The following is a 26,542-nucleotide window of genomic DNA, read 5'->3' as shown; positions in this document are numbered from 1 at the left end:
GAGTAACTACTATAAATGTACGATATATGGGCATATTAACTTGTTGTGCTACAACATGCAGTGGTACTGATATTACCCCACTCTCAAATATTCACAGGTCGATAAGGTATTGCCCAAGGCCATGGTCCTGCCCTGGTAAGTATGACCTTTGTTTTGTTAAGGAACATTTATAGTCTAGTATGGTTAAGGGCCAGAATATTTCCCTATGCACACATAATTATATGTTTAGACAGAGTAGGATGATTTTAAATGCCAGTCTGGAAGCAGTACTTAAGGTTTCTAGAGGGGGAAGTCACAGATGTGTAGTTCAACAAACACATACACTTTGGCAGTTACAGGTAAGTGCAGATAAGACTCCTAGTTTAAATGAGGCAAGGAATCTAAAATGCCTTTTAAAATACAACAGGATGAAGGCAAATACATTAGACGGTGAAATGTGTATTTTCATATAATTGTGAAGAGAGTTGTACTGGGTTTTATGTGTTGTTTTTGTCAATTATAGTGTCATACTGAGTAAGTAAAAGATAAGTATTACTGGCCATGTTTGACTTGATTTACTTCAAATTATGGTTATGAAGGTCCTGAGTTGAATATGAATTGTGTTCTGAGGTAGTGCTTTGTGGACAAAGGCAGAGAAGGAAGTTGTTTGACCACTAATCCAGTTGTGGGTCTTTGTTGTTAGGAGTCTTGGATGCTTTTCATGCACAATAGTGCAGGTATTAATGTCCTTTTTTTTCATTCTTATTGCAGGTGACTGTGGGGGTTGGACTCTGTCCCCTACACAATCTGATGTCAGTGTCTCCTCGGACACTGATGATGATTGTGGTCACATTGAGGCACAGGTGGGAGTGTTTGGGGCTGAATCTGTCCCAGAGGTAGACATCACTCTTCTGCCCCATTGTCACCACAAACAGTCTATCTGCCTGCACATACCCCATCCCCAGAGGCCACAGATATTGGACAGGCAGAGGGCAGAGACATTGAGCCAGAAAGTATGGCAACTATGGCTCCAGTGAGTGTAGACACTGGCCATAGCCAGACAGCTGGTGAGGTCCCACACATGCAGATTGATGGGGTGCTTGTAGGAGACTTGCAGTCTGTCCACCACCTGTTGCAGGTGATACATCATGGGTCACCTGGTGCATGTTTAGGGCCATCATGGAGGCACAGATATGTTCTGAACAGAACAGAAATTGTATGCTTAGGGTTATGGATGCTGCACAGTCTGATATCTGTGACAGCCTCCACCACATTGGGGACATCCTGGATCAGTTGACTGATGCAGCAGACAGTGGGCTGAGACAGTGTCTGTCTTGGACTGCACATTGTCTGTGCTGGAAAGTGTGGTTGGAGTTGAGCATCAGACCCATGGACGTAGGTCAACAACACCATCTGTTGAGAGTCCACATGGCCATGCACACTAATGCTCCCTTAGTGACAGTACATCCAACACTACAGAGGGGGCTGTGTTGTCCACACCAGAACATGGCAGGCCATGGGCTCTTGGACCTGGGCAATCACATGGGGGACACCGTTCAGCAGACAGCAGTCACCATCAGGTACTAGCACTGCTTCTGACCTTTGGGTATGGTGGTGCCAGTGCAACTCCTGGCAGAGCCAGTTCATGTGCTCGGGGCTGGAGATAGTAAACTGTCACCTCTACCATGTACGTTCTACAGCTGTCCAACATACACACATGTAGGGCTAGCACTGAGTTTGACTGTGTACATTCACACACTCACACACCACTGTCAAATGCAAGTCACTTACAGACACACACAGCACCTCCATGGTCCATCTTACATGCTCCCTTCTGACTCACACACATGTCTACCATTTGGGCCAGCCAAGGTCTCCTGCATCCCCACACAACACTCTGTGCAAGTGACAATAACTATGCCACTTCCCTGTCATTCTTGACGTTGATGCAGGGAAATGTAGCTATGTGTCTGATACACAGAGTGACTATATTACTTAACATGTACTGGTTTAATGCAGTGTTGGTTCACCATGCCACTTGTAGTGGTTAATGAGATATATTGTATGCTGGCATTTGTCACTTGTACACCACATACAGTTGTGTACCTTATGTGGTCCTTATGTTGTATGTTGTTGAACTGGCTGTGTTGTTACACAATGACAGGTGTGACATGGGCCTGTGTATGTTTCTGTTACAAGAGTGTGTTGGGATAACCTGTAGATACACAGTGGAACTAAAGCAGAACAGGATGGCATGTCAGTACAGAGGACATATGTTGTCAGCAAGGTGCAGCACTACAACTGCATGGCTCAATAGGTTCATACGTGTATAACAGGCTAACAAGGACATTGTTGGCATTCAGCATACTCATGCATCCCTAATCTGTGAGAAGGTCAGCTACCCTTCATAAGTGCCACCAGGGTTTTGATGGAGATAGCATATCTACATATATCCTCTGTCCAGTACCAACAGTTGCCCAGCAATAGTTATGATTGTTGTGTTGTGCATCCCAATATATAACCTGCATATGATGTGTGTCACAGCAGATGTACACGTGACATGCATGAGGGGCCTGTTTCATGTAGGGTGTTTTGCCTGTGCTACATACCTGTCTCACCAGCATGTACTATGCATACCACACTGATGTTGTTGGTGTGTAGCACAGGTGACACATGTGTTAGTCCTGTTATGGCTACATGGGAGGTACACAGTTCCCTGTATGGAACCATACACACCCCCTCCAAAGCATTTTGGAGACAGACTACACATGTACGGTCCTGACATGGACTGCATAGGACATGCTCTCTACAATGTGTATTGGTGTATCTTGGAACCTGTGTGGCTGGTACAGTTGTACCATATGCCTGTGTAATGACATAGCAAGCGTGCCTTTGCACACAGTGATAGCTGTAATAACTGCCAAATTCAGTATACCAGTGCCAGTCTGGGATGCATGTCCTAAACTTGTCGGTATTGGTTGTACAACAGTGAATGCATCTACATCTTTCTGATGAGTGACAATCAAAGGTTACAGTACTCTCTGTGTTCAATCCATATGTCCCATGGTTCCATAACATGTTGTAATGTTCTAACAGGTTCATACAAACACACGGCTACATTGAGGATAGCACCACTTCCAATCAGTGCATACAAGACATGCCAAGGCACACATGTAGTGCAGATTGACTGTATGTGGGTGTGTACACTTACCTATGTAATGGTACATACTACAGATCATAGTACATGGTGCATGCAGCACACCTCATGTCTGCTAGTACAATCATTTTAGGACATATGCCTGATGACATATGCAGGCATTGTTGTGGTCAGTCCTTTGGTGGGGTCACATCACCTGCTACAAATAAAACACTTCAAAACCTGACATATGTCTAGGCTACCAAGGTTATGCCAATGGATAGATACACATGCACCAAGTGGGCTGGAGTGAGATTAGAACCCCTACCTATATAGTCTTATACACTATAGATGATGGTCTTTATCACATGCACCATGACTTACATCTGATATTACACTGTCAGCTGGTAGTCTTAAGGTAGCTGACATCATCAGACCTTGTAGAAAAGAGCAGTGTGGAAGCTAGAAGCAAGTTACAGGGCCAAAAAGTGTGTAAACATTGCAGGTGGATAGTCCATGAGGGCATGTACATTCATTTGCATGGAGATACACACACACTCTGACACGCGCACACACACACACACACACACACACACACACACACACACACACACACACACACACACACACACACACACACACACACACACACACACACACACACACATACCCAGTGGGCTGGAATGAGATTAGAACCTTTACCTATTTAGTCTTATACACTATAGATGACAGTACTTATTGCTTACACCACAGCTTACATCTGATATTACTCTGTCAGCTGGTAGTCGTAAGGTGGCTGACATCATCAGGCCTTGTAGAAGAGGGCAATGTGGAAGCTAGCAGCAAGTTACAGGGCCAGAAAGTGTATCACCATTGCAGGTGGATAGCCCATGAGGGCACATCTGTTCATTTGCAGGGAGATACACACACACAGACACACACACACACACACACACACACACACACACACACACACACACACACACACACACACACACACACACACACACACAAAATGGGCTGGAGTGAGATTAGAACTCCTACCTATCTAGTCTTATACACTATAGATCACAGTACTTATCACACACACCACACATTAAGTCTGGTGTATGTGTGATTGCAGGCACAGTATTTGTGCATTACACAAACTAGGCCCATTTTTCCCTAAATAATTAATGTGTAACTTTATACTTTATTAATTTTTGTTACTAATTTCATATATTTTATTATTTTTTCCCTCCTTTGTTCAGGTCAATTGTGCATAGTGTATATAAAGGTTTATAATGCTTATTTATTGATGATTGTATTGTTAAACATTATATTATTTGGAAAATAAAAAATATTTGAAAAAAAAAACCTAGGCCCATTTTGACTAGCATCTGTGGCTGCACTGTGATATTGCTTCATACTGTTATCTGCATCTAGTATCCTAGCAATGGGTTAACTGTAATTACCCTAGCTATGTGTATACAGTTACCAGTATGGCCATATGTGGCTGCTTGCAGTTACATAGGCATACCTGTGAGCAGGGACAATTTGCCCTCTCCATACATGCGTTGACAACATTATACATTACAGCACCTGCTCCCCTGTGTCTGTCTATGTGGTGACATCCAGCAGACACAGGGGTTGGTGGGTAAGTAGAATTTGTACTGTTCCACCCTTACCTTGGATCAATAGTATGGTTGTGTGATAGTGGAGATTTACTCACCATTATTAGGATATGTAGGACAATGCAGACACCCACACACATATTTCTGTATTTAACAGGGATGTATATATAACTGTAACTATTTATGTAGATATATGGGGGGTGTATGTATCATTTCAATATATATAGCTATATATATATCAGTACATAATATTTGTCACTGCAAAGTGATTGCTATACTATGCATGTGAGAGACAGATAGTGACAGCCGGATATGCATATGTATATCTGTCTGTATAGAAATTTATATATAACAGGTCATTTTGATGAAGGGGCAACAGGATTGCACTCATTTTAGCTTAGTATATGGGCATGCCCAGTATGACTGTCAGTACTAATAAGGTGACTCCAGTCCAGGATTTTGTATGTTACAGATATTAACCAACGCCCTGTTTCTGCAGTACTGCATTTCACTCAAACTGTCTACAGCATTACCCAGCTGTGATGTACGTAACCTGTGACTGCAGTTGGTAATGTTACACCACCAACAGACTGATAGTCTGCATACCTCTGAATTGTCCTGATTTTCACAGATTGTTCAGAGTTTTGCCTCATATGTTTGGTCTGTTCCTCATACATTTGTGGTCTTCTGGTGAAGTATTGAATATTGACGTCATTTCATTGTACTACTTACAGATAAACATTTGTATTTCAGATGTTATAGCCTTCAGAAGATAAGTAATAATGCAACACCTTTATTTCCAGTGACTTTCTAGGTTTATGGGGACATTATTTGAAATCTGACCCTATGTTTTGGCCTTTGCCCCCAATCTTACTGGCATTGTCCAAATATCTTGCAGTAAGAGGTATGGCAGTCTGTGAAAACACCAGTGTAGTACTACCTCACATGCAAAGAATTTGAGTAATTCCAGGTTATAATCATCAGCATCATCACCCATGCTAGCTTCCCTAGTACACAGAGCCACTCAGGTCACCAGGCAGAGACGAGTCACTATTAGACAGAGGCACAGTAAACTAAACTTTAAAAAGGGCACAGTATACTCAAATCAAGGGGTGGCGTAAGCCAAACACAATCGGGCTAGGCTTATAAATGCCCCAGGGCAGATAGCCTAGTATGAACCTATGAACCTATCACACAATAAACAGTATAAATATGTACATTGTTATCCTGAGTGAGGAGAGACATACAATGGTGTGAGCAATATCTATGTTACAGCCCTGAGATTGCCTGGTCCATTGATATACCACAGGTGATTTTCTGTTAAAGCAGTTGTATGGGTACACTGCTGTGTTGGGTGTGGGAGAACAATGGCACATGATCTGCCTGGATATACAGTAGTCCAAATATCATGTAAGCCCACTGTTTAATATCTTCCTTGACTGATGTAGTGAATATTCCAACCATGAGGCCTAGTGACTATTAAGGAATGCATACTATTGGACTGGGTATCTGTAGTCCTATGTGTATGTTATATCTGTCCAATTAGCCTACTATATTTCCTTGCATTACAGCAGCAGTTCCATACATATGATATATTATAGAAATCCTTACAATTGGTGTGTAGCTTAGAGACTTACCTTGCAAATGCAGCAGTTGAGAGACCTGTAGTTCAGAGCTGACTCTGTGTGATGCAAGCAATACAAAACCAATACATGGATAGATACAGGTTGTGTGGGTTGCCTGGCATCAACACGTTTACTATATGTATGTGAGTAGGAGTAAAGTGTCAGTCCCTAGGGCCCCAGATTGCCAGTGAATGTGCTATGCCTTGTCTCTTAGCCACTGCCAGGGTGTACTGGGCATGCATATATCTGCCACATCTATATTACCTGCTCGAACATTTAGGTTAGTGAATACCTAAATGTGAACCTGGTAATATTGAAAAAATTAAAACTGCGAATGGCCGATTTAATGTAGGGAATGAATTCCATCCGGAGCAAAAAAAAAATTAAGCCAAAATGAAGTGGGAGGCTTTGCTATCCCCCCCTCCCCGATGTGGGGGGCTATGCCCCCACACTCCCCTAACTAAATATACCAACTCTGAAATTGCTCTACAGTGGGGAAAGGGGAAAAAATCTGCATAATGGTCAATGGAATTCTTTCCCTGCGTTAAATCGTCTGTTCACAGTTTTTTGCTTTTGCTATTTCCAGATCGACATTTAGGTATTCCTTAACCTAAATGTTTAATCAGGTAATAAGAACTCCATCTGCCTACAAGGACATCATCAGGGGGCTCCTCATCTGAGTCCTCTTGTGAGTGTAGCTGTGGTGACCTAGGTATTGATGGGGGCTGTGTATCCTTTCCCTTTTGCTGATCCTGCTACAGCTGTTTCCACAGGATCATATTATGTAGCATGGCACATACTGTGAACATATGTACACCTGTGGCTGGAAAGTGCTGCAGACTCCACCAGATATATTGAACTAACAGAACTATGACTTCAGCAGCCAAAATATATGTTATATGATGTTCCTAGTCTGTGTGTGTGCCTCACTGTGTTGTTCTTCAGTAGGTGGGTGTGCATTTCTGATGAGTATCATCATCCACGGTTCCAGGGCATAGCCAGCATCCCCCAGTAAATGGCCATGTGGGATGTCCCCCCTTGCAAAAAGCTGGTACAGCTGTGATGTGATAACCACCAGGGCTGCCATCACACATATTCATGATAATGTCCTGGGCATTGCACACAACCTAGCAGTTGATGGAGTGGTAGCCTTTGTGGTGGACGTAGAGTCTACCCTGCTCACTGGGTGGTGCCTTGATGTGTACATGAGTGCAATCTATGGCACCCAGTACCTCAGGATAATGCGCTACATGGTAGAAGTGTTGTATATTCCTGACCCTCGCCTCAGGGGTGAGGGGAAAAAAATGTGTTCATTGGCATGTGGTAGAATGGCATGCAGGAACTGGTGAAGTACCCTGAATACTGATGCCTGTGAGACCCCCATCATGTCCCCAGTTGGTCTTTGGAAGGTACCAGTGGCTATTATCCTAAGGGCTACACATAGCTTTGTTTCCACTGGGATGGGTTCCCCCTCTGTTGGCTCTTAGTCTGAGTTGAGGGCGGCAGATCTCAGTGAGTTCTTGTAGTATGTACCTGTCCACCCTGTAGCACTCTACAATCTCTAGCTCATGTAGCTCCTGGAAGGTTAAAATGGGCCTGAACATTTTTCTCCTTTTCTGCCTAGGCCTGTTGTCAGCAGCACCAGCAGTGGCAGCAGCATTGACTTTGGCATCTAACACATACAAATGTAGCAGACCTCCAGCAGCTCCTAGCATTCTTTCAGTTAAAATTCCCAAGTCTGTACTCTAATGATGCAGAGTATGGGCAAAAACTCATAATGTAGGGTGCAGGGTGCATGCATACTTTATAGTATTCTAATGTGGGTGCTGACTGTGTGATTGGCTACCTGTGAGGCATTCCACTTGCCTAGTATATCATTACCATAATTTACTGGCCCTAGTTTAAGTTAAACAAGTGTCACAACTAATTACTACATCATTGCTTTTTAGATACTCTCAGCAATGTGGTGCACCATGCAAACATGTGGAAACAAGCACCACAAAGGTAAGCAAAGATCAGCAGTCACTGTACACACCCCTTGAAAGGTCATACTCAGCACTGTGGCTCACCATGCAAACACATGGAAAATCGTGCCCCAAAGGTAAATAAAGCTTAGCAGCCATTGTGCACATCCCCCCTGCTAAGCCCAGCAGCGAGCCACTCAAACAGGTGTAGCTGAACTCCATTGACCTTAAAATCCCTCAGATAAACACCCTTCTTCATATCAGCTACCTCTTCTGTGAAAACCAACATAGTTATGTGCCTACACAGAAGGGATATGTGGACATGGATACCCAGTTGTGCTATTCAGTAACCCCATCTTATTTGCCTAGGGATCCATGCACACAACCTGCAAACTACACAGTTCCAGACCCTACCTCGTTAGTGACAGCACCATTCCACTATTGCAGATACTCCACACAGGGTCTTATAATACATTTCTGTCACATACTATTAAATGTGTTTTTTCCACACTCTTTTTTTTCATAAAAGCATGTTTGTGCACTATGGCATACTGCGCAAACATAGCCAGATCATTAAAACATTAAATTATTTTAAATTATTTCCCTTAAATTTTTGGACATGCAGTGGATAGTTTTTCTCATATCTATATGTGCTATGCCATTTATGTCCATCTACCTGTGTTTTTACAACCCCTGTTGTTTGTCTGAAATCCTGTACATGGAATTTTTCCATGTACACTATGGACACAGACATAGGGTCTGCAGGGTTGCCTGTCTACTTGCTGGATTACTCTACTTGCCACACTTGCATGAGATTCTCCTCTTTATGAAATGATTTGCATGCCATGAAACTTCCTGTGTCGGCACTCTCATGCATGCCACTCACCAGTGCTCACTGGGTCGCAAACCTGCTTACTTTCATGTAAACAGAGTGGCACAATGCATACACAGTAAAAAAGACTGTGTAGACTTGATTAAATCCCCCCATATCTGAAAATTATACAAACTGTTTCTAAATGAAATTAAGAGCTTGACATTTCCATCACTTTTTAACTTTTTATCGCAACAGAAGCAATTAAGTCAATTTTCAAGTCTACATTTAACAGAATAATACAGCCAAAATATTTTGTAGGGGGCATATTGTACCCTGAAAATATATAATGGGTACTGAGGACCAATTAGCTATGTTGGCACATTTCTCAACAAGTTGGTTGATGGTACCATATCTGGCCGAGTTTGTCCTGATTTGCAGCTCTGATGAGAAGCCTTTTCAATTTCATTTAGCATCCATGTTCTCAGTTCTTTTAAATTCTGATATTTGAATGTTTCTTTCTATACAAAATTTGAAATTTCTTCAATTAAAAATGTTATACCTGGCATCTTTTATAGCTAAATATTTTTTGAAATGAATACTTGAAAGAATAGGCTTTGTTTCATGTAGATATTGTGTTTAACTACTCTGAAGTCTCAAGATTTCAGTTTGCTAATTTTGAATACATGTAGGAAGAGGTGAGGCAGGGGCTGTTCACAAGATAAAGCTCTGTCTTTTTTCTGAAAACTTGGATTGTCTATTAATGGATGTATATTCAAATTAATAAAGCATATTTCACGTTGGGAGTTAACAGCCTTTGATTTGATGATCATATATCAGTAGCTCCACAGTTATTGGACAAATGGTCATGAATCACATGTGGACATGGTAGGCTGTGTCATTAGATCAGAACAGCAATGATGCTATAACATACTCTTCTTTGACCCTCATGTTGAATACCTTTTTGAATGATTGTTGCAAAACTGAGGAATAAGACAAGTTATATAGAATACAGATTATGTTGTCCTTATTTATTCTATACTAAAGTAGATTAAATGTAAGAACAGCTTCAAGTGGTCATTCATGCAGTAGTGGAGGTTTTCTCTCTCTGTCTTTCTCTCTAATATTTTTGTGCAAAGCTTATTCTGTTTGTTGGCAGAATATTGGGAATCTATTGCAAGTATGGAACATTGCTAGAACTGTCAGGAGCGTTTTGTTTCTATATGACATTTTGGCATCTTGCTTGGCCAAGGGCTGAAGCTTAGCAAATGTATGTCATGAAACTGCAGAATATGTTCGATGAAACCTCAGGCTAACTTGCTAACATTTTTTCATGGGCATCCCTTTGACTGCCAGTTCAATATGTTTGTAAGATTCCATATCTTTACTGTCACATAAAATTATTCCATGAGTTTTGTGTCACTCTTTGACTTCTAACTATCAAACAGTATATTCACCAATCTCAGACATGTGATTCTGCCATAACTAACAAAACCACTGAACTCCATTTCCTGGCTCACACTCTCACACTTAGTTCAGGTTTTAGTCTAATAGTTATAATACATCTTATTCCTGTGTTGTTTCACTGAATGGCATAAGTAAAGTGTATTGAGTGACAAGGATTTGGAAAGCAGCAAAGCAGAGCAGACAAATATATTAGACTTATATTTTCAGATGTCCCGTAATGCTCTGACTACCAGCTTATACTGTGACACCTATCTCCCTGTTAGCCAACAATCTGTCTTGCTTTTTAACTTGGGGTTGCTCCTAAGGGACAATACTCCAAGAATAGAACCCTGTAAGTTGCATGTGCCAGGCAGGATAGTTACAGTCATCAATGTGTGGCACTGTCCTGATGACCAGTAAGATCTATCTTTGCAGTTCACTTCTTTTGGTGGCTGCTGAGCATATGACCACAGCAGGGTGAATAACACCACTCTTTAACTGCAAGCTCCCACATGACAAACTGATATACAATGTAAAGCACTGCTTGGTATGTTAGGAGGCATCTCCCTGCTCAGAGTGCTGCTCAGGCTGTACCCTTGACATTACCAATAGGCACTTGATCAGTGGAATCTCGCTATCCCCTCCCTCCTAGGATCGGCAAAATTGCATTAGTTACTCAGTTCCATCCCTCAGCTAACTCCTCCAATGCCAATGCCTGCTTACTGTATCCAGGTCAGAGTGGTTACAGTCAGCACTCTATCCTTCTATGCTACTAAGTCAGTTGCCCAAAATGAAATACTAAATGACTTCTTCAGCTTAGCATTTATATTTGTTTGTTTGCTTCACTTTGTCCCCACTATATGCCAATCATCAGCCTCCTTTTATCCAATTGGCCCACTCATTCCTCCATCACTGTGACCGACGGTCAACTGAAGGGGGAATCAATAAGTCAGCCATCAGTGTGGTTTGGCATTTTTCTTTTTGAGTCCTAGCCTCTTGCACCCATATAATAGCTCATGGGTGGACAGTGCAGAGGTTTGTCAACAGGACTTACTTGCCCATCCACATGGAAAATCATTCACTTGCTCTTCTACTCAACCCCCCCCCCACAATAGGCATGTCCATTCTACCTGCCTGTGCCATCAACTGCCCAAGCCACTAATTTGACTTGGGTTGCCTGGGCTGCAGTAAGGGCTTTATCCACCTATGCCCCAGTGCAGACTAAAATTGACATGTTCAAGGGGTAGAATGACAAAGTAACAAACAATACATATGGATGAAAGCAAATGGAAAAATTACCATAGAAGCACAGGAAAATTAACCTGCTAGATTTCAAGAAATGAGGAAGCATAGGGACTAGATAAATGTCCAGCATAGATGTCACATGAGTAAATAAACTTACTGGACCACTGACTAAACTTTTTCTGTTTAGAAAGTGGAATAGTGCAAAAGTACTGGAAGCCAGTAATGGTGATTTTCTAAATCTGGTCTATTACAGCCCTTCCAGCATCACTTTCATTTCAAGAAAGAAGAAAAAAATATCAAGGCATGTTGGTTGACGTTCTTATTGCATATGATGTCTACCTGCAATGATTTATGTAAATGTAACATAATGTGTACGGTTTCAGGTTATTCAGCTTCAGGGCACTGAAGATGGACAGAATCAATGTTAAGAATATGGTATGTTCAGAATTCAATCACGTTTCTGATAATGTGGCTCACAGGTGATTGTGACTTCATAGACTGATACAAGGAATGAAGGGTGTAGATTGCAATGTTGAAAATCTTTGGAATCCAGATGCCTTACTTGAGGCAAAAGGTAAAAGTCAGGGTTTAATGTCTACAGAAAAGTCAGTGTCAGCAAATTATTAATGTTTCAATCACATTAATAATAATAATATGGTTGGTGTGACATTTTGTAGAAAGAGAGAGTTATGGGGTCCCAGAATACCTTGCAGAAGAAACAGAAGCACTCAAGAGTGCCTGGAACTGCATCAGTAAAGTAGCATATGATGATGATAATGATGCATACAAGTTGACCAGCCCCTAACTAACCCTAAAATTTGTGGTCACTAACTTACTTTTCCTGCTAGATCCAGTCATGTGAAAGTGTGCATGCAGCTGTTCCAAAGGCCACCCTCTCATATGAAGATGCTTTTAAAGGATCACATACTATTGCCCTTATAAATCTCAGTTTCCTGGTTGGATCAATTTAAGGTTTTGATTGGTTAGTCGCATTAAGCATGGATTATTCAGTAGTCTGATTAGTTGTCAGAGTACAGAGTGCCACAGAGATTCTCTATGAATTTTGCATAAAGTCCATTATAACAGGATAGTCAGTCACAGACTATTCTTTAGGGCTACAGGAGAAGGCACTTATCTCATATTCATTTGCAATGAAGAGTGTTGTTCTCATGACTAGAACAATGTTTGCCTTCTGTCTTTCTGAATATCAAAGGACAGGGAATGTCTTTGAAATCGCCAAACATACTGGCTGGTCTTGCTTATGTAACAAAGAAAACACAGAAGGCCTTTGGGATGTATTTGTTATAATGATGTATCACTAAGATACCAGAGGAAATTCAGGATGCAAGGAAAGCAGATTTGGATGTAGATACTATGCTAAGTAAAATAACTGGTTTTACTACTTGATTTTTCCAGCAACAGGATGATGATATCATGGACATTGAAGGATAGAGAAAATACATTTTATATAACTGTGTATGCAAAGGCAGTACTATCTTGTCTATGTGAAACCATCTGTAGGCTCTAGCTATTTGTCTAGGGTCAGACTTTCTATAATAAGCTATCCAGGGAACTTAAGACATCCGGAGCTTATTTTTTTTTCTGTATGCATTCTGTTTATATTTTATTGCATTTTATAATTTATTTGTATATGCTAACCTATCTATATTTTACTCTGTATTTGCATTATTTTCTTTATTATGTAAATGAAGTTCAGTTATTAATCATTAAGCTCTTGTGGCTGGTATTTATTTATTTATTATAAGTATATTTATGCATTCTCATTTATGTGAAAAGAGGGTAGTCCTTATTTATACTGTTTGTCAACAAGCTGTATGGCACATCTTCCATTAGATTGCTTAAGGCCTAATACCACTGAAAGGAATATTAACTAGTGTATTTCGTATTGGGCTTGATTTAAGAGTAGATTTACGAGGAAGTATTTGGCTTCTTCCAGAGAAGTAGCAGAAGTACATCTTCCATTTTAGCAGAAAAGGTAGCATATGCTTTACTACACAGTTTCAGCAGAGTACGTTTTTATAGGGAAATATTGATGGACAGAGGTACCACCTTAATGCCAGACCTGATGGCATGCTTGTGGATAACTGTGAGGTAAATCACTTAAAGATTATCCAGGCAAATGGCCTGGTGGGAAGGTTTAACTACTGTATATATCCAAGATCATGAGGAGGGCATTTGTAGCCCAGTTCATGATGTCATAGGACAAGTATCTATTCCATCTTCTCTCTGCATGCATGAAGTTACACTAGGAATCTACAAGCTTTTTCACCCACAGTCACATAGTAAGGGGGTCTCTGGATTTAATTTGAGATGAATGAAAAGCTGAGTGAGAATTCCACACATAATCTGTCTTGCAGCATGTCCTGAACCTCCAGGCTAGGCTTTTATAACTTTTGGCAGTGGCATAAGCGTGTGTATCACAGACATAACAGCAGCGAAATGTCTAACAAGACAGGACAGCCAGTGCCAGTGAGAATTCTTTAGGACAACAGGTGATGGAATGTAATCCTGTGAGACACAATAAGCTATAGGTAGCCAGGTAGAGCCCTTTCATCATTGTAAAAAAAGGTGAGTGATGTCAGCTACATGATAGAGTTGACAGGTAGTAGCCAAAGCACAAACTCTACCATGTTAACATGCTAAAGCCCTATCATGACTGAGATGCCCTGGTACTTAGTGTGTGCTGTGAGCTGCAAGAGGAGCCAGAGGGGAATGTAGGGGGTGACTTCTTCAGTGATGCTCAGTCTGACACTTTGAGAATGGGGTAGCCTGCTCCTCACATCTAACCCTTAGGGAGGTTCTGGAAACCCAAGCAGCATTGCATGAATTTAGGGATATATTTACTTCTAAGCTAGGGTGTACCCAACTGATGAGATATATCAACAGGAGACTCCCGGTGACCAATCAAATTGTCTCCCTACAGAGTGGCTGAAAGAATTAGACAATTTCTGAAAAGAAAGTGAAGTAGATGTTGGAATCGGGAGTAATCCAGGAGGCCAACAGTCCCTGGGCATCACCAATGTTAACTGCTGCCAAAGAAAGACGGCAGCAGCTTGTTCAGTGTGCACTACAGGAATTTGAACTGTCACAAACAGTCAGATGCTTTTCCAATACCCAGACCAGATGAAGCCCTAGCGCTGCTGGGTACAGCTAAGTATCCAAGTGCAACTGACTTGGCCAAGGGTTACTGGTAGTAGCCATAATGCCTGTATCCAGGATGAGGTTAACACTTGTGATCCACCATTTTGGTTGTATGAGTTTACAAAAAATGCCCTTTGATAAGATGAATTCTCCAGAGACCTTCCAGAGAATGGTAGAGCAGAAGATTATACACTTGCTTAGCTTGATGGCATTGCTATCTACAGCTGATCCTTGGCAGAATATGTACAATATGTCAGAGAAATTTTGGGTAGACTGCAAAGGACAGGGTTGACTATCAAGGGTAAGACTAGTCAGGAGCATATGGCAGGGGTGTCTTATCTGGGTCACAGAGTAGGTGGTAGAAAAATTTGGCTGGGAATTCAATAATGCATACACTAAGTGTACACTGTTCTAAATAAGCAGACAACACAGACATAACTCACACCTTCTTTCTCCTAATTTTAGTTTTCCTACTGATATTCTTGCAGCTTTTAATACTGACGGGGATTCATAAAGGTTACAACTAAGTATAGATTACATGTGCATGGAGTGTAAGCTTTCTGTGAGACTAGAAAGCACATAAAATGTGATAAGGATGTTCTTGAATACATATCGTGTACACTTAGTGTACACTTAGAGTAGGCTTTATTGAATTGAACCCTAGGCTATAACCTGTCAAGGTTGAAGCTGTCAGATATGGCCTTCCCTTTCTATCTAGAAACAAGTTCAGCTATTCTTATGGCAGCAGGATACTATAGGAAATTTGTTTCCCAGTATAGTACAATAGCTACTCCCTTACAGACCTTACCAGGAAAAAACAATTTGATAAGGTTATCTGGACAACAACCTGTGAGTAGGCATTTCAAGAGCTCAAGGAAGATCTTAGTAGACTCTCTGTATAAGTCAGTCCTGATTGTACACAACAATCCATTTTACAGGTAGATGCTTCTAGCTCTGGGGGACTGTATTTAACCAGGTTTCCTCAGCATCAGATGTACTTAAGCCACAAACTTCAACTCAGTGAGGAGTCATATGCAACCATAGAGAAAAAATGTCTGGGTATAGGCTGGGCTTTTCATAAACTATAACTCTACTTGCAAGTCAGAAACATCACTGTGGTTACCGGCCGTAATCCTTTAAATTGACTATATACAGCAAGTAGTCAAAACAGAAAGGTTTTTACATAGAGTTTAGCCTTGCAGCTCTATAACATGCCTGTTGAGTATCGGCATGATAGTGGCAACAGTAATGCAGCTGGGATATCTGGAAATGATATGGGATAATGTACAAAAAGACTGTACCCTTCTTGAAGGGAAGACTTGATTGAAGGTCTTAAGGAGGGACAACTGTAAAGCCTGGATAAATGCCAGGTTAAAATAAAAGCAGTCTCGAAGCCAGAAACAATGCCAGGCTAAATGAAACTGTTAAAATATAATTTAAAAATGTAATACATTTTTTCCTCTTTTTCTTCTAAACATTTGCAGAGAGAGTGTTGTTTTTGGTGGTTAGAAGAAAGTTTGCTTTTGTCTTTCTGTTAAATGACAAGAAATATGTTTAAAATGTGCCAAATCTCAAGACTTGCTGACTGCTCCTGCTGAAGTAACTGACATGGATGAAAGATTAGTAGGATACATTTGCTACAATAATGTATCACTAAGACACCAGAGGGGATTCAGTATACAAGGAAGCAGGCATGGATGTATACTGTCTATGGCTATTATGATGAGTAAAATAACTGGTTTTACAACTTGCTTTTCCAACAGGATGATGGTGACATGGAAATTGAGGGCTGAGGAAAAGACATTGTAATTAATTAATTGTGAATATATGCTAATGCTGTCTTGCTTATATATAACCATCTTTGAGTACTAGTTAATTTTCTATTGACAACATTTCTGTAGTAAGCTGCCTAGAGAACTTTGATATCTGGATCGTACAAATTTTCTGTATATATCCTATTTGTTTTTGTTGCCTTTTGTTTGATTCCTTTGTGTGTGCTAGCATACACATATTTTACTTTGTATTTACAGTATTTTATTTATTATTTAAGTAAAGTTGCACATTAATCTTAAGCTCTTGTGGCTTGTATTTGTTTATTTATTATAAGTATATTTGCATAACTTTGTTTATCTGAGAAGGTGGTAATCATTATTTACACTGTTAGTTAGCAACATGCATGGCACACATCCTTCACTGGACTGCTTAAAGCCGACTACCAGTGCAAGAAATGTTAATGTATTTAATATTTAGTTTGAAATAAGAGTAGCAGTCAAATGGAAGTTTATGGCTTCATCTAGAGTGGTTGCAATACTATTGTGCCAGGGAGAAAGCTGTGGGAGGATTAGAAAATTCTGCCAGCCTTCCATGGGAAGTGTGTGTGTGTGTGTGTGTGTGTGTGTGTGTGTGTGTGTGTGTGTGTGTGTGTGTGTGTGTGTGTGTGAAAATGCTTTGTTTAAAAGGCAGTAACCATAGATAAAGATGAACTGGGGCACAGACAGAGTTATCTGTATGCAGACCAGTCTTTGTGTGGAGGTTGGAAGTCCATACCAATGAAAGCAATACTATTCCCTTTATACTCATGGACCCAGGCTGCATTTTGTAAATTAGTTATTGAATCATACTTGAGTGCACTTTTATGCTATTAATTTACCCTTGGTTGGATGTGGTAGGATTCAAACCACCATTAGTGTCAGACATCTTGTTATCAATGGATAGCAACCTGTCATGTGGGTGTCACATTTAGGGCAGTGGTTACAGCTTGCCTTCATATACAGTGGCAGTGGTGTCAGACTACATCCACACTCTGAGTCTTCCATTTGTGTTTTTGTTTGAAATTCAGAATGATATGAAAATGTTCTAACTTTCATCAGTTTTGGTAAAGCATGTACCCACTGTAGCTATTCACATAGCTCTGTTGTAGTTTCTGTAAAATAAAACAGCTGTTTTAAAAAAACGTATGTGTTTAGGTGTGCTGTGTGATTATAAATAAATGACTTCCTATCAAACTAACATCCCTACAGAATTCACTCAATGACGGTTTTATGCTGTTGATCTTATGAGCTGAATTCAGGTCCACCTTAGACACAATCCCATGCATGGTACAGGGTAAGTAATAGCAGCACAGGAACAAGCTAGAAAACTTGGGCAGATTTGTTAGGTTGGAGTTTTTCTACCATTGTGGTCCTCATATGTTTTGTAACATTTAGAAGTTTGTAACAAATAAGATGCTGATTGCGAAATTTGAAATGATGGTACTCATGCCATGGCAGATAATGCAGTTAATAAAAAACTTTGCACCATTAGAAAAGTCGTCAGGCAGGACCTTTATCTTTGCTTCTAGTGACCAATATCCAAAAGCAGCACACTAAAGTAGACCCAAATGTGGATCTTCTTTTCTAAAGAAAAGTACTGCCCATATATTTCCTTGATAAGCCATAGTGCAAGTGTGCTTCCAAAAGCAGTGGCTGACAATGGTGTTCTAATGTACAGAAAGATGTGATTTAGTTCCACAGTCTGAATCTTAGTCTGGTTTGTTATATACTGCTTTGTCACATCAGCATATGTGTAACTCAAACAAAAAACTGCAAAACAGTCACAAACTTTTAAAACCAATAGTGAGTAACACTGCGAGCAACTTAAACGAAAACTCAAGCAAATCTTCTTTTACACAAGTTTAATAAGTGCTTTTGGTAGAAACTGTGTCCCACCTTCTTCAGACAAGTTACAAATCAATTAAAACCCTTTATATACATAAAATTAGTTCCAATTAATCAATTAAAGGGAGCATTCTTTTTAAAGAACCAGGCAGTACTATTATGCACTCCTACTTAAAAAATAAACCAAATATTGGATATATAAGCATAAAATTAAAAAAATAAACAATAACAAAACAAATATATACACACAGCTTCTCAAACAAAATAAATTAACCAATATACTCCAACTCTTATTTACCTATTCAAAGCTAAACGTTTAAGAATAAATTTAATAGAAATATATTCGTTTAGCCCAGGATATATATGTGCTTCAGTTCTTATTTGCCATTTAATTTCATCTATCTCCAAATTTAATTGCCATGGGCCTCCCCTAGGGTCCAAATGTGTCTGTTGCAAGACAGAAAACTTAAAATTATGATCAGGGAAGTCAAGAACATGCCTAGCCAAAGCATTATTCTTATCTTTTTTAGAAATAGCATAATAATGTTCGTAAATATGTTGTTTCAACTTTCTCTCATTTTAAAATCCTGAAACCAAAAGCCTGAAAATTCAAAATCCCGAAAACCCAAAATCCTGAAAACACAAAATGGACATACTGACGTCATTGTGGCTTTGCTATTGTTAGCCCTGTGGTGTTAGGTCATGCATTGGGTTCAGGTAAGTGTGCGGTTGGTTTTATGTTAGGGTTAGGGGCGGTTTAAGTGAGTTAGGGTTAGGGAGCAGGTTAGGCATGTATGCAATAGTGACAAATATTGGGGTTAGGGGTGGTTTAAGTGAGTTAGGGTTAGGGCTCGGGTCAGGTGAGTGTGCGATAGTGACGGACCTTAGGGTTAGGGTTAGGGTCAGGGTCAGTTGGTAGATATTAGTGTCTTTATAGTGACATATTAGCATTATTTGTGTTTTCAGGATTTTGAGTTTCAGGATTTTGGGTTTTCAGGATTTTGAATTTTCAGGCTTTTGGTTTCAGGATTTTGATTTTCAGGCTTATAGTGTTTCAGGCTTCTGATAGGGAACGATATATATATATATATATATATATATATATATATATATATATATATATATAAAAGTATAAAAGATGTCACTAGATATGTACCATTTATTCTGATGAAGTTTCCGGTATTGGAAATGAAAGCGCTTAATCTGTCATTGTATTGTTTTTAAGAATAAACTTTTATTGCTTTATGGTCATGAACTGCACAGTTTCTTCACAGAGACTACTGCTATATACCAGGGTTGTGGGACTGCCTTCATTGGAATCCTGTTACAGTGGGGAATTGTTTAGTGTTATTGATTTTGCTTTGTCATCTCCGTTTTTTCCATTTTGTGGTTTTACTGGTTTTTTGGTGCAGTGGAACTGCAGGATAGCCAAGGGGCCTCACAATCTCCTTGGAACGAACAATCCTTGATTGGTGAGCTTACTAGGCTCATACAAGCCTTTTCACAGTCGGACACCAGTTCACAGGAAACAGATGTTGTTATTCCTTGTGCACAACCATCCGGTGGTAAGCACGCCAACAACTGCAGTTTTATTAGAAAACTGACTGATAGTAAGCTATTGCAGAGTCACAACAGTAACTATGGAAGAAATTTGAGTGAGTGAGCTGCTTTCGGACAGTCTGTTGAAAATAATTCACTTATGGATAAATACGCTGAAATTAACCTCAGCGACTGGCTAAATAGAGGTTTTGATGCTATGGAGCCACAAGAACATGGACATAAAAAGCAGGACAGTTTGTATTTTGACAAATGTAAGCTTTTAAAGAAGTACATGTTAAAATTTAAAAATTTAAACCTTGACAATTGGTTTCTTACTGAGTGTATAAAATGGAAACATGTGCCTAAGGGTTTGAGGCTTAATAAGTTTCCAAATGATACTGTCATGGGTTCTGATTTATACAATGAAATTGTGGATATTTTAAATAACTGTGGTTTAGCTCTAATAAGAGCTATGATTAACAATAATAACAAACTTATTGATGATTTGAAGGGCAAGATAGATAATATTAACAAAGAAATAAGTGATGACTTGTTGTTTACTGTGCGTGAATACAAACATGATTATTATAGGGTTTTTAACGATGTTGGCAACATTATGGTCAAAAACCATAAAAGGAAGGTGAGTAAATTAGTTAGGGATGATAGGGCCTATGAACACCAGCAGGCCTGTCCTCTGGTGCGTAAAAATGAACATTTCAATGGTTATTTTTAAAGGAGAGGTAACATACATACAGACCATCAGACAGTTAGGTCTTATTCGAGAAGACAGCAAAATAATGATGTACAGGTGCGACGTGATGGTGGTTTACATGATTACAATTACAATGGGCAAAGTAGTGATTGTGATATCCCTTTAGAACAGGAGCGACCCAGAAGGTCCGAACGTATACGCAATTTACCCCACCACCCAACATATGCACAAGTTACAAACAAATATCCTCAGAGATATCAGGGGAACCAACAATATTGATAGGAAATGACATAATATTACCACCTGGAAATAGTATCATAGAAATAGAGTTGGGTATAGAACAATGTGGGGTACATAACAACTTTGACTTAAATATGTCTAATAGTGTCATTAATCAACAAGATGGTGAATTTTGTATTTACAACTATACTGACATCAACATAGAGGACAGACATTTTTTTCTTTATTTAAAAAGGGCTTCACTTTGTTCCTACTAGAAGACTGGATTTGACTGAAATTATGTTAGACATAAAATTATTTGCTAGAAAGTTAAATTTGGAAACATTGGCTTCCATGAAGGAGCCCCAAAATAACATTAAAAATAGACCTTGTGATATTGGTAAGGAAAAGTATGTACAACCCACCTTTATTGAACGACATCAGTAATTTTGAGAAAATTGCAATCAAGGAAGTAAAAGAAATTTATTATAAAAATAAAAATAGGCACAGTTAATTTAATTCTAATTTAAACTTAGAAGAACAAATTACTTTGGATGAAATGAAATGCCAATATTCGGATGTTAGACTCATGAAGCCTGTCAAGGGGGGAGGGTTGTACTAATGAACAAATGGTCTTATTTAACTAAAATGATGGATATTTTAAACAAGCAGGGGCGACATATCATCATTTCTAGAAATGAGTTAAATATAGCATACAAGAAAATAGATTTAATTATAGAGGACAATTTGCTGAAAGGGTTAATTGATAAAAAAATATATAGATTTTTTAGGTGGAAAAACCTTTTCTGTCCACCTTGTTTGGTATCCCCAAGATACACAAAGGTATAGAAGATCCACCATTAAGACCTATTGTGACATCAAATGGTTCAAAAACTCAACCTTTAGCCATTTATGTTGATACAAAATTAAAGCCCTTTCAGAAACTATACCCACATATTTTGATTGATTCATTGGATTTGTTAAACAAAATCAATCAACTACAATACCAATCTGATTATTCATTTTTAACCGTGGATGTATAAGATTTATTTTCTGTGATTCCGCACGACACAGGTTTAAAGTGGTTTGAATGTATGTTAACTGAATTTAAATTTTTGAATGACAGTGAGTTTAGATTAGTGTTGGAAAATACTGAGTTGGTTTTGAAAAATAATTTCATTTATTTTCAAGGAGACATCTTCCAACAATCGGATGGTGTTGCAATGGGGGCAACTTGTGCCTCCATCTTTGCAAATATAGTTATGTTATATTAGGAGCTACATTTTGTTTTTAATTCCCCATTTATGGACAACATAGTACAATATTTTTGTTTTTTGGACAACATATTGATAGTGTGGAAGGGTTCACATGATGATGTTCTCAAGGTTATGGAACATTTTAATAATTCTACCCAGTTTCTCAAATTTACACATGAATTTAATACAGAAGAGATTCATTATTTAGATGTAACCATTTTAAAGGACAACTTAACTAGGAAATATGTATCTAGAATTTTTAGAAAGGCTTGCTTCTCTAATTCCTATTTACATTATTATAGCAATCATCCCCCACTACAGAAGAAAAAACATTATAAAAGGACAAATGGCCAGGGTGGCCAGAATGACATCAAAATACGTTGATTTTATTAATGAATTGGATTATGTGCATAAATTATTTTTGGAGAGAGGCTACCCAGAATCACTTATTAGTCCTTTCAAGGCAGAAGTGACTAAAGGGTGGGGGACTAGATACACACCCCTATTAAATGCAGAGTGTAATATAGTGGGTACTATTACAAGTGACAACACTGTTGATTGTCCAAGTAATGACATTTATAACATAAACAAAAATAAAAACAAAGATCACAATACCCCCTTTTTTGTTATGACATATAACTCCAATAGAAACTTAATAAGAAAAACTATTAACAAAACATGGGACATCTTCAAGAGTATGCCCAATAGGTTAGAAGTTTACAATAGGCATTTGTGTTATAGTTTTAGTAGGGGTTTCAACCTTAAAAATATTTTTGAAAAAACTATGCAGGGGAATGATGAAAAGAAAAAAGGAACTTTTAGGTGTGGAAGATGTTCCCAATGCACATTTGTAGCAAATACGGGGGAATTGTCAATACCTACTATTCCTATTATTTTCAAGAGTAAACAATACTACACTTGTTATACAAAAGGGATTGTATATCTAGTTTATTGTACCTTCTGTTGGGCCTACTACGTAGGGAAGACAGAAAGACATTTACATCAAAGGATATACGAACATATGTATGATGTTAATAGGAAAAGGGAAACAAATGCACTTTATAGAAACACATTGGTATGCACTGAAGCTAATTATAAATTTTGGGTTTTGGAAATGTTAAAAAGGGTCAGTTGAGGGGGAGACTGGGAAAACCAGTTATGTTATAGAGAACTAATCTGGCAACTGTCACTGGATTCTAATACACCCCCTGGGATGAATGATTATGTGTCACTTCTTCCAGCCCTAAGACTAAGGGCTAACAAGGTAAAAGTTAACAACAAAAGAAAATCAACAAAAAAATAGTAAAGTGTATAACTATGTATACATCATACCTATTTCCTTTTTATATTATATATACATATACATTTTTTTACACATTTTAAGTTATGTTCATACTACACTATAAGTGTTGTTTGTATCTCGCCCTGTAGCTTTTATTCTTTTACTTAACCACAGTGATTGTCAAATGTTTTTCAATTGATTTCAATTGAACTGTAATTAATTAGTATCAAATAGTATAAAAGACATCACTAGATATGTACCATTTATTCTGATGAAGTTTCTGGTATTGGAAATGAAAGCGCTTAATCTGTCATTGTGTTGTTTTTAAGAATAAACTTTTATTGCTATATGGTCTTGAACTGCACAGTTTCTTCACGGAGACTACTACTATATATTGGAGTTGTGGGACTGCCTTCACTGGAATCCTGTTACAGCGGAGAATTGTTTGCTGTTTATATATATATATATATATATATATATATATATATATATATATATATATAAATCCATTTTTCATTAGTTAAATGGTTTCTTGAGTGATACATAAATACACAACTGAATGCCTGGGTCTTTATCTTTTCTGATAAGACTCCAAGTCTGCATAAACAACAAGCACTGCTGGTGATAACCTGCTAGTTATTTTTACCACTCACACTGCCCCTCATTGATTTGCTCTCTAAACCTGATGGTTTTAATCTGGCTACCCTTACTGCAAATTGAGATTGATATGCTCCTTCCTTTTTACAGTGCTGTTGATATCTTGAATTATTTATTTGTCTTTCCTTGTGCTTATTTTCAAAAAAGTGCATTTTGCCTTTCATTGTCTGTTCTAAAGATTTACTTGCTCTAAATTCATTATATAACTTGCTGCTGAATAAAGTAGTGTATTGTTACATGCTAGCAAGCACGTTTCTGTGTTTTTACATCAAGAGGTCAGTAGATTGTCCATCTAGTGCACTGGGTGATAGCCTAGTCTGTTTAGATTGGGGAAACACTTAAGATTTCTGCATGTAGTTATATAGGCTGGAGGTCTTATTAATCAGCTTATCTTGTTTTTGGTGCCTTTATAAATTCTGTATACTTGAATGGTTCTTGGCTCATTTAAACAAAGCAAAGTACTTTTATTGAATGATCACACTTTTATAAGCTGTTTAAAGTACACTGCTGTATCCATATCTCTAAGTTTGTGGCAGCATTTTGCATCTTTAAGTTTGTTTGTGGTAGCATTTCACTATGTGCACTCCTTTACTGTGCTTTTACATTAAGAGGACTGGGATTATTCATCTAGTGGCAGTAGGTGTTTACCTGGTCTATCCGAGTTGAGAAACAAAGGAAAGGGTTCTAAGTGTAGTCTTTGCATTGGCCAGAGGGCTCAGTCATTTTCCTGTATTTCCATTGCTGGTATAAATTCTGCAAATTTCCATTAATCTGTTCACTGTGCCAGTACCCTGTACAGACACAAACATCCAGAAACATTGCTTATTTTCATTATACTGTGAAAGTTTACTGTGCTAGTTTCCTTATTATAACACCCAGGACTATTGCTGCTCAGAGACCATCTAATTTGGTGCTGGGCAGCATCGCTGGTTTGGTTAGCTGCAGATTACACTGTGTAAGCACACTTCCCTCATCCAGTTGCAAACACCCTCCACGTCTATTCCTTTCAAGTACACATTAGGACCTGAAACCATCGATGGGCACTTTGCTGCTATCTCTGCATCCAGCTTGGTGAACATGGTTATCCTGAGGCAATGCACACTGACAAGCACTTAATTCTTGGACAGACAAATACAGTATGTGAGAGATGTAGTTACGGATTGACATTGGAGGCTAGAATCCCACATATGGACAAAAAAGCAACAAATAAGTTGTCAGCATCTCACACACAGCACTCACCACACACACTAAGGACCAAACACATAGACCCACATATGCGGAGATGCTCACATGAAACTTACCCAAACCTCAAAGGCCTCTCAGGTGCAGTCTTCAGAAACTCCTCATGTACACAGACAAGACAATTCCCATCATAACACATAAAGCCACATAGCATTGTGCCTCAACTATCAAGTCCATAAGGCAAAACACTCCACAACCCTATATTCTGGTCATGGGAGACTCCATATATTCTGGTTATGTGAGACTCCATTGTGAGACACAATGATGTCTCTCTTATCAGGCTGGATAAGGGGAATGTTAGTTGTCTTTCAGAGGTCAAGATTGACCAGATCACACAAGCACTCAGGTCATTTACCCCTAAGTACCAGTACAACTCAGTCACAGTCCATGTGGGTGTGAATGATCTGAGACATACATTTTTGGACTATATAAAGAGACATGATTGAGGTCTCAGAATATGTATCACAGGCAGGTGTGATCCTGGCATTGAGCAGCAGTTTACTGTCTCTAAGGATGATGCTACAATAGAAGCAGAAAATTATCAACTTTAACAATTGGCTTAGCTATTGGTGTCATTCCAAAGGAGTCCAATACTTGCCAGCCTGGGACAACATGGTTGATAGGTCACACTGCTTTGCCAGGGATAGTCTTCACGTGTCACCTCTAGGCTTTTGGATATTGTACAGAACACTATTCACCAGTATAGTGTCTTTTTTAGGCATTGCCAAACACACAAACCTTCCATCATAACAAAAGCTACTTGGGACAAGTTAAAGGTGTTACTGTTCAATGCTAGGAGCCTCAACAAGAAACTGCACTCCCTGGAAGCTCTGCTCACCCTTGAGGATGCTGATGTCTGTGCAGTTACTGAAACATAGCTCAAAGCAATGGAAAGCACTCCAGCAAGGCATAGTTATAATGCCTTTTGTGATGCCCCTGCATTGGTCCAATAATCAAGAGCCTCAATCCTCACCACTAGCTCCAGTGAGAGATGTACA

This window comes from Protopterus annectens, chromosome 2.part2, assembly GCF_019279795.1.
Source record: "Protopterus annectens isolate FY-2018-M chromosome 2.part2, PAN1.0, whole genome shotgun sequence".
Classification (NCBI taxonomy): domain Eukaryota; kingdom Metazoa; phylum Chordata; order Ceratodontiformes; family Protopteridae; genus Protopterus; species Protopterus annectens.
Note: the sequence above shows the minus strand (reverse complement) of the source record.